Source organism: Fragaria vesca, linkage group LG4 (assembly GCF_000184155.1).
Source record: "Fragaria vesca subsp. vesca linkage group LG4, FraVesHawaii_1.0, whole genome shotgun sequence".
Taxonomy (NCBI): Eukaryota; Viridiplantae; Streptophyta; class Magnoliopsida; order Rosales; family Rosaceae; genus Fragaria; species Fragaria vesca.
Window position 1 is genome coordinate 7,733,077 of NC_020494.1, and position 10,086 is coordinate 7,743,162.

At 40.0% G+C, this 10,086-nt stretch overlaps 1 pseudogene; it reads right to left on the reverse strand.

Annotated features, from left to right (window-relative positions):
• Positions 1-6,704: 6,704 nt before the first annotated feature.
• LOC101304767 lies at positions 6,705-8,476 on the reverse strand (annotated as a pseudogene).
• Positions 8,477-10,086: the final 1,610 nt, after the last annotated feature.

The window sequence follows — 10,086 nt, forward strand, 5'->3', positions numbered from 1 at the left end:
CTTCTCTCTCTCTCTCTCTCTCTCTCTCTCTCTCTCTCTCTCTCTCTCTCTCTCTCTCTCTCTCAATGTTAGCAGCAACACCGCCAAGGCATTACTCTATGTTAGCAGCAGCACCGCCAAGGCATTACTCTAATCTCCGCTTCAAATACCGCCAAAGCCTACCGCACCCCCACCACTCTCCCTTCCTCCTCTTATCCCAAACTCAACACAGCCGACTCATCTTACACACACTCTCTCACTCACACGTTCACCCAATCCAAAATGGAGCCCAAAGGCACTCTAATCTCCGCCTCAAACGCCTCACATCGACAATCGTTCAATCAACTTCAATGCCCAATTCTCCGCCAGCCACTACCCCATCGTCTTCATCTCCAATCGGGTCGTCACCATTAATTGGGAGAATTTTCACCATTTCTTAACCTGTGTCCTCTCCCACTGCAAACTTTACTTCATCATCTTGTTCGCACCATGCAAATAAAAAGGAAGGTGAGTGCTAGGTTGTTGCAGAAGACTTGGGATCGGGTCATAAATGGTAGCAAATTGAGAAAAGTGAGGATCAGAGGAGAGCTGTTATGTTGTGGTCGTGGATGGCCACGGTAGTGTATGGATTGGTGGCAAAGGTGGTTGTTGGAAGAGAGGAGAGTGAGGATCAGAGGAGAGGGATTGTTAAAGGAGAAGGGCGGCAAGTTTAAGATGATGAATAGAATAGACATGCTGGGGAAGGAAAAGGAAAGAACGAAAGAATAAAGAGTTGAAGATTGAAAAAAAGAAAGCAAATTAAGGGTCAAATGACATATGTGCCCTTTATAGGGGTTAAAAGCTGAATGCTGAGGCCTTCTTGTCTCTTCCACGTCAAACCATGACGTCACCATTGGAGAGAAATTGAAATTTTGTCCAATCTTGATGGATTTTAAGACCATAAGGGTACACGTGATTAAAAAAAAGAACAGGGGTACACATGAAAGATGACCTAAAATTCAGGATAGCACACTGAATTTAATCCAAAAAAGAACCTACATCATACCTTAATTTATTCCTCTCAGTCCATAGACACCAAATTGCATTGCAGAAGACAAAAGACCAAAGCTTGCGTGTGGTTGCAAACAATGAGTGTAACCAAATCCCTAAATATATCTTGTAATGAGGATGGAGAATGGCAGTTTAAATGGAAAACATGAAATAAAAAATCCCAGAAAGAATGTATCTCTCTACACTCAAAGAAGAGATGCATGGTAGTCTCAATGTCAACATGACAATATTCACATCTGGAACATAGATAAAACCCACGACGCTGCAAAGCTTGATCAGAAAGGACCCTCCCATGAAGTACATTCCAAGTGATGATACTTTTCCTGGGCTGAATTGCCTTATGCCAGATATAATTACACCACCCTAGAGGAGCACTAAGAGCAGTAGTAAAAATGTAATTAAGAGGACGTGGCAGGGAGCGTCCCGGAATGAGATGATGACCAGATAGGCTGATCAGGCACGTTGTCAATTGTTATTCCTTTATATTTTGATGTTTTAGCTAATGTCTTTATCAATTATTTGAACAAATGAAATTGGTATCTTACCATGTAAGGTAAGATTTATTCATAATATCGTAGTTTTGCTAGTATCATCCTAACCTTTGCAGAATTGAATATTCATGATGAGTTCCCTTCATGAAGCTCACATTATCTCACATTTATGATCGACACGTCATATCTAGTATACATGAAACACATGTATTTTTATCACATATGTGATAGGAGCTTTCATCAATCAAAGGAAAATTCTCATCAGGGGGAGTATTCAAAATTAGTTACCTAAGACATATGTTTGTTACACTCTTTTTCTCCTTCAACCAGGGTTTTTTTTTTTTCCTCATATGGTGTTTAAGACCTTGCAAAGTTTTTAACGAGCAGACAACAATAAGCGCGTCTAACATCATATCATTTAATGATTAACATCCAAGAGGGAGTGTTGTAAATATTATAATTATGTAGATGTCCACATAAATACTCCTTACTTATGTCTTTATGATGTAAATTTTACTCTTATATAAAAAGGTCTAATGAGAAGTTAAGATCTGATCCTCTGTATTCTCTCTCTCTCTAAAAAACCCTAGAGAATAACCTTGCCACCTCCCTTCTTCTTACTTGTCACATCCCGGTTCTTAAGTCAATTTGCGGTTATTTACTTTTGGGTTACTTTGACCTTTTACTGTTTTAAGTAACCGTTTACTATTTAAGACTCTAAAAGTTGACTTTTTCTTTCGTTTGGAATTTGGGAAAACTTTCTTCATGAAAGTTGTAGAGGACGTTAATACGAGTTCGTAGACATGCTAAACGTTAAAATCGGAGTTAGCATGAAAAAGTTATTAGATAAAAAGAGTAGACTTTATTTGGTAAAGAGAGGTTAATTGTTTTAGTATGTATTATTTTTGGAGGTGTTTTATTGTTGGAGTGGGATTTTAAATGGTGGACCGGGTCAAAAATGGGGTCAAAATGCCCAACTCATTCTCTCTCTCTCTCTCTCTCTCTCTCTCTCTCTCTCTCTCTCTCTCTCTCTCTCTCTCTCTCTCTCTCTCTCTCTCGAGCCTACCCCGACCCGCCGGATTCCTCGGCTCCGACCGCCGCCGTCCGGCCACCATAGACCGACACACCGGTCCCAAACGGTCGGCCGTCGACCCAGCCTTCTTCCTGGACCGGTGAGAGCTGCCCTAGCGCCACCGTGAGGGAGAGAGCTCGCCCGGAAACTCCGGCTACGTGGGGGAGTCCCGACGCCGGAACTCGCTCCTCCGGCCACCATTTCCAGTGATTTCAGTTCCATTGGGAAGTGCTCTCCGTGTGTAACATTTTCCTAGAAGGTAATGATCCAATTCGAAGTGTGTAGAAGGATTTTCGGGCTAGGGTTTGAATTGGGGGATTTTTAGATGTTTTGATTCGATTACCCTAGTTAGGCTTAGAATTGGATTAAGTGTTAGTTATGAAAGTTGTTGTGCGTAATGAGAGGATTATTCTGTCAAAATTTGGGAGGCATTGGTCGCCGTCGGAGTACCGCTGCCGGCGGAGCAGGCGGCTGCGCCGCCACTTGGAGGTTGATTTTCAGGTTTTTTGGTTTGTTTTAATGAGAGGAGTCTAATGAAGTATAGTTTGGAATTTTTGGAGGAGTTTTGTTAAGGTTTGGGATTTTTAAAAGATTAAGGATTTTGCCGGTTATTAGAATGAAAATCTAGCCGTTGAATTTCCTTGGTATTTAGCCTGGAATGTTATAATTGACGAATTAAGGTTGTGGTGGAGTTTGGTGTGAATCCGGTGAGTTTAACCCTATTAAAAGTAGTGGGTTCAACGGAAGAGAGTTAGATGTTTCTATTCACATAATTATTTTCCGGAATTGAAGTTTGGTCCTAAGCATGGTTGTTGTGCCAGGATTCGAGGAGACCCCACTTGAGTGGTGATTCGGAATTCGTCAGGCTTAGGCCTAAATCTGTGAGTGGACATTTTGGTTTTTAATTAATATGCATGCAAGATTTTATAATTTAGTATTTTATTTTCCGAGCATATATTATAACTTCGGTATATGAAATGATTTTGGAAATTATTTGAGATTAATGCATGGATTAAATGTTGGTCATAATTTATGGATTTGAGCTCGGATTGATAATTTGATATTTGAGTTTGGATTTTCTTTATGATTTCCGGATTTGAGGTTTCATACTGATTTTCATATTATCTGGTTTTGGAAAGATGATAATTATTGAAGTTATTTATTTCATTGAGCATTTTAACGTGTGGGACACGTCGTTGAATTTAATTAGTTTCTTTGCTCTTTGAATTCTTTGAGTACGGTTGGGAATCGTACTTATGCTTTAATTATGAGTTTCGGGGAAACTCACATAGATTTATGTCTCTTTATTTATGCCATACTTGTTGGATCGTTATTATTCATGCTAGCATGTTGTTCCGCCTTTCGAAACGATGTAACTTCCACGTTTTAAGTGGGGTTACTCAAGCCCTTTCTGCCTTCAGGTGATGTGATGTAGTCGACGACATCACGCAAGCCCTACATCCTCTCTGTTATCATAACATGAAGGTGTAGGGAGTATGGGAGTACTATTGCTTGGGAGGCAACCGAGTCTGGGAGGCTCACTTGTATGGCTATATTTGTTTCTTATTTATTGTTGTCGTTTTGACTAGCGGGGCTAGTCCCTTGTTTTGGTACCTTCTTCTATGAAGGTTATTATTTATCTTTGTCATTAATTTGACTAGCGGGGCTAGTCCGTTTCCTTAGGATTTTCTTTATGAAAGTTTTATCAACACTTGCATGCAACAGATTTCTTGATTATTGGAAAATAGGAAAGTAATTAAGTTTGGTTAGTTATGTTGCGATCAGTTATTTGTTTAATTTTTCGTCCACTCACTCTAACGTTTTTATATTACTTTTCCTTGGGCCCTTCGGTTTCAAATGCCCAGTGTGCAGGTTAAGTTTTAAAGGAGGTCGAGCGTACATGGAGTTGAGGCATAGTCAGAGGCTGCTTCCGCATATTCTTTATTCGTTGTTTTTCGTTCAACTTTAGATATGCTCTGAAAGTCCAATAGTAAATTATTAATAGTCCTTATTCTTGGTTGTGGGATTATTAGAGTTGAGTAATTGTTATATTGGGAGATGTGTTGATCTTGGAGAGCAGGAAGGCTCCAGGTGTTGAGGCTGGTTTGTTTGGTTATAGAAGTGTTAAGTTGGATTTTTCAGGTAAGGGTTGTCCATTTTCAAGGAAGGTTATGCCGAATTTTCGGTAAATTTTCCTTGAAGGTGGACCCCGCAGGATTTACCTTGGGTTTCAGGGTGAAATTCGGGGTGGGTCATGTCATTACTTGTCCGGTTGCACCGCGCCGCCGGCCATGGCCTCTAGCCTAGTCGGCATATGGCGGGTGTGGCCGGATGGGTGGTTTCTCGTAGAGATGGTCCCCCGGCTCGAAGGATTGGCTTAAAAGGCAAGCTCTCTCGGTTGAAGGATATGGTTGTTCCATGGAGGTAGGCTGAGATCGGAGAGGGAAGAGGATCTTGCAGTATTAGTGTGGTGCAGCGATCGAATGATCAGATTCATTGGCCGGCGGCTGACGATGGCTTGGTGCAGTTGACGGTGCTCCGAGGTTTGATCCAAGTCCAAGTGCAGATCTGCATCATGGTTGGTGGTGGTGGGACTACTACGACCGGAGTCAGCCGCCACTGGTCAGTCAGTGACGAGGGTGTTTTGGTTGGGTTTCTCCGGTGGTGAGGTGATGGGGTGAAGCAGCTTCATGTTTGGGCTGGGAGATTTGTTTGCCATTTGGGTTGGACCAATTGAGCATGTTTTGAGGAAATAAGCCCAATTAAGGCAGTTATGTTTTTTACCTGTTATTTTCTGTTTTTTGTCGTTGAAATAAGTCACCATTTTCTAATGGTTGAGGGAGGGCTATCCCGATTCTCTATTTTGTTTTTGCTTTTGTGTTTTTTAGCAGTAGTGGCCGGATACTGGTGGGCTATGTCCTGGTAAGCGCACGTAGCGTACCATGTTTGTCCTAATCAGGTGGTGAGTTCCTTGCTTCGTCAAATGGTCGCAGTCTCCTAGTGGCAAGATGAAACTTGGGTTCACTGGTTATTCCCAGTGGCATCATAGCCGGAAAGCTGATAGATATTGTAACTTATGGCTCGGCATGAGCGGTATTTTTCCGGTATGTCGCCAAAATTGTAAAGCAAATGGAGTAGCTAATGATGCACTCTTTGCTAAATGCTAAATGGTGTTTGTTAGAATGCATAGATTTTGTAGACATGTCTAATGTTAATTTAGGGTGTTCTTACAATATGGGGTTTAGGCACAACGTCTCCCCCTTGTATTCTGAGGTTTCATTAATGGTTATGGCGTGAGGGCTGCCGTTTAGTCCTTATATTCAAAAAAAAAAAAAAAAAAAAAAGTCTAATGAGAATGAATGATAGATTTTTACCTCATCCTACATTCTGTCTCTCTATTGTCTCACTTATTCCTTAGTTTACAACAATTTGACAGATTAAAGCGCTAATAGTGTGCATTATAAATTAAAGACTTTGGTAAAGAAGCACTTTTTTGTGAAGTTGGTAATACTTAAAATTGAAATGACGATTCATGTAGAAGTTATTAAATATCAAAGACTATGGTAATTGATAGCCTTATTTTAAACTAGACATTTTGGTAAGGCCTATAACCGAGACCATATCACGGTCATTAATTAAACTTACATGGCCATAATATTTTGACATCTAGTATAGCATTACTTGAGGATTTAGTCTATGCAGGCCGGATGTGGAGCGGATGTCCGCACCGGCCTTAAAGTGCGGACGTCCGTCCGTTCTCCACCCTTCAGCGCTGGCGATGGTGCGCCTCCACCCCATAAGACTCCAGCAGCGTCCCTGACCACTTTCCCTCCCCAGCGAGTCCATTCTTTTCCAGTTTTCCAGCGAGATCACCCAAAACTTCAAACAAAGTCGATCTCACATGAAAAATGGAAAAAAACGGACTCACCAGGGAGGGAAAGTGGTCGGGGACGCTGGTGGAGTCTTCTGGGGTGGAGGCGCGCCGTCGCCGGCACCGGAAGGTGAAGAACGGATGGACGTCCGCACTCAGGGACGTCCGCACTTTAAGCTGAGTGCGGACGTCCGCTTCACATCCCTGCTTTTAGTCTATGTATCGTGACAAATAATGAAACTTAAGTTGACTTAATTTTCTCCACAAATTCCTCAATGTTCCTATCAGAGCTTCCGCCATCATCCACTGCTTCTCTAGCCAATTCCTTCCAAACTAGTGCAGCTTTTCTAAACTCCATCCCTGTGTCTTTGTCCATGACTTGCCTAATACATGCACTTATTTCTTCTTTCAGCACAGAGCCCTCGTTGACCTTTACCTTAACTCCTACCTTCCACACATCCTTAACATATTTAGCAACAGTTGGATGATCGGCTCGATGTGGCATTCCCACCATTGGTACCCCCAAGCTCAACGCTTCAAGAGTCGAATTCCATCCACAGTGAGTAAGAAAGCATCCCACAGCCTTGTGAGATAAAACTTGTAACTGTTTGCACCAAGTCACCACTAGACCCTTCTCCGCTATCTGGTTTTCAAAATTTGTGGGAAGCTTTTCCTTTTCTGATTCTCTGACTACCCATAAGAAGTTGTGGTAGCTATTACATAGACCCCATGCTAGTTCTTCAAATTGCTCTTTAGTTAAGTTGGCTAAACTTCCAAATGAGGCATAAACGACTGAACCTGTTTCCTTCGAGTCTAGCCACTTCATGCAAGTCTCCACATTAGGCTCAAAAAGGTTAAAGCCATAGTCTATGTCATCCTCCAACCTTTTGTCCAAAAAACATTGATGGAATTGTAGGTCCTATAGCTTTAACCGGGAAGTTCTGGTTTGTCATCCATTCGAGTACCTATTATATAGTGACAAAAATATTTATATAAGATCGATATATATATATATATATATATATTTGTCATAATAACAAAAAAAAATTACAAAACATATGCATGCATGTCTCCATGTTTGACATCATTTTTTTGAAGTGTGTGTTGTAGGATAAGAAGCAAGACTTATGACTATAATGGGAGGGTCAAATTTTATTCACTAATAAATTTTTCTACTCATTTTCGATCATCCACGCACTCATATGTCAAGGACATAATAACATTTTTTAATATTATTAAAGAAAGTTATAAAACAATCTTTCTTTAATTTCTTGTCCTACAATTTTCATGCAGGCATGTTGAATAAAGCAATAAACCTACGTAATAAATCTAATGTGGAATTACCTCAAGTTCCAGTTTTTCGAAAGTGCTATGAAAGATCCATTTCACTTCGCTCAAATTTGAGAATTGGTTCATGGCAAGTTTAATGAAAAATTTATCTGTATCAGAATCCGTACTGGAAAGAAAAGATGGTAAATCTTCACGTTGTAGTGGTGGGAGGGAAGGCAATTTTGTCGTCGGCTCTTCTAAAGGAAGCTTCATTATTCCTTTGTGATACTGGTAACATATGGTCTTAACTGACGTCGGAGTTGTATAAAATGGACCTGCATCTATGCCATTCTCTCGCGCTATGTTCAAAGCCCAAGGCATGCTGTAGTGGTATACCATGAACTTGAGCGGGTATTGCTCATTTGTCTCACTATTCTTGATGTTCTTGATCAGCTCATTTAGAGATTTCTGAACTTCAATTTGGCACCGATCATGAGATTTCTCCATAGATTCTGACATCCCTTGAACTTGTTCGGAGCCATCTGAGATAAGTTCGATGTTCATATTACGTCCGAAAGAGCCTGGTTTCATGGTTTTCCTAGCAGGGGTGGTTGAGACCATTGTAACAAGTTGACCCTTGGCAGCTAGGCGCTTGGAGAATTGAAGCATTGGGTTCATATGACCTTGAACTGGCCAAAAGAATACAAGGATGTGACTTTGTTTGCCACCAATTTTTTCTGTCATTTTTGTAATCCAGTAGATATAGCTCGTTTATATAGGAAGCAATTGCAAAAAATGAACTATTTGAAATGAGGGAGATGGTCTTTGCATGTGTTATATATACTAAAGACGCTGACCTCAAATGTGAAGTTCTTATTTGTAGATTGATCTTGGCCGATTGTTATAATTAGAAGATGTTTGACTGTTTCCTCTAACAATTTATGTCAGTTTTACTTGTGTTCCTTATTTGCTTATGTGCCTTTGGCTGTTAACCATAACAGTAAATAGGTTTTACAAACTGAATGGTGGAGATGTGAAAATATGACCGAAAAGTGAGTCAAATAAGGAACTTCACAATTTAATTTCAAAATGAAGCTTCGCTCTGGATATGAACTATATATATATATATATATATATATATATATATATATAAGGAATGTTTCGTACATATTAAATTAGCTGGATATTGAACTTTTTTTTTCTTCTAAATATTGTTGTAAGAGAAATAATATGAGAAAGGGAACTTGGGGAGAATAGTCGATGTATTTCATTCATACAATAAGCCTCCTTATAAATAGAGGGTACAACGCATAAGGAAATGATATATTCCTATTACAATACCGATACTGAATCATATTTTGATTATACTTTGACTGACTAAGTCACACACAATAAATCATATTTCCTTAAACACTCCCCCCTGTATCGTGTCAAACTGATATGATACATTCAAATGCATTTTATGTTGCCTCATTAAAAATCATGTCAAGTAATAATAAAACCTCATGAGCAAAAATAACCTTGTTCGAAATAACAAAAAGGATACAACGTATCATCCACATTTGAAAGTAACATGTATATATGTGTCATACTCCCTCTGATGTCTGCACCTCCCCCTGATTCTTACAATCATGGGAGCAATAGATAACTTAACCATAAGCTTTGAACATGTTTTTCAAATGTGGTCTTAGCAATGATCTAGCAAATATAGATATGTCATATTGACCTCGAATCTAACTTATTTCACTTTGACCCTGAGGAGAACTCATTATAACTGATTACTTAGAAGATATATACTAGGTGTTTCTCATTACATAACTCATATGGAAACAACCTTAATGTGGGTTTAAAAGGTACCCAATATCAGCCAGTCCTACCAAAACATCACAAGTATTTGGTGGAATGAGTAGATGCCCAAGAACTCAAAACAAGAGTTTTCATCTAAAATCAGATTCACGCGTGACATGACGTTTGTGTACTAAATCAGCCATAACTTCATCTACAAAATATATATGGACGAACCATTAAAAGGACTGGAAACTAGACATCCGTACATAACTTTCTAACCATATATTACTCATAATCTGATTCATTCTAAGCTGATCACAAAACTCTGCCAAAGTTGATTGATCCGAGCTTTGTCTTCCTCTTCCTTTTTTCAATTTCCATAATGGGCGTTGACTTGCCCTAAGTGAGGTGTTGAAGCAGTGGATCGAGAAATAGATCCACCAGTGCGGTGTTCCACATTGGTGACATTCCACACCAGCGATGGAGCCGAACGTGGAGAGAGAGAGAGAGAGAGAGAGAGAGAGAGAGAGAGAGAGAGAGAGAGAGAGAGAGAGAGAGAGAGAGAG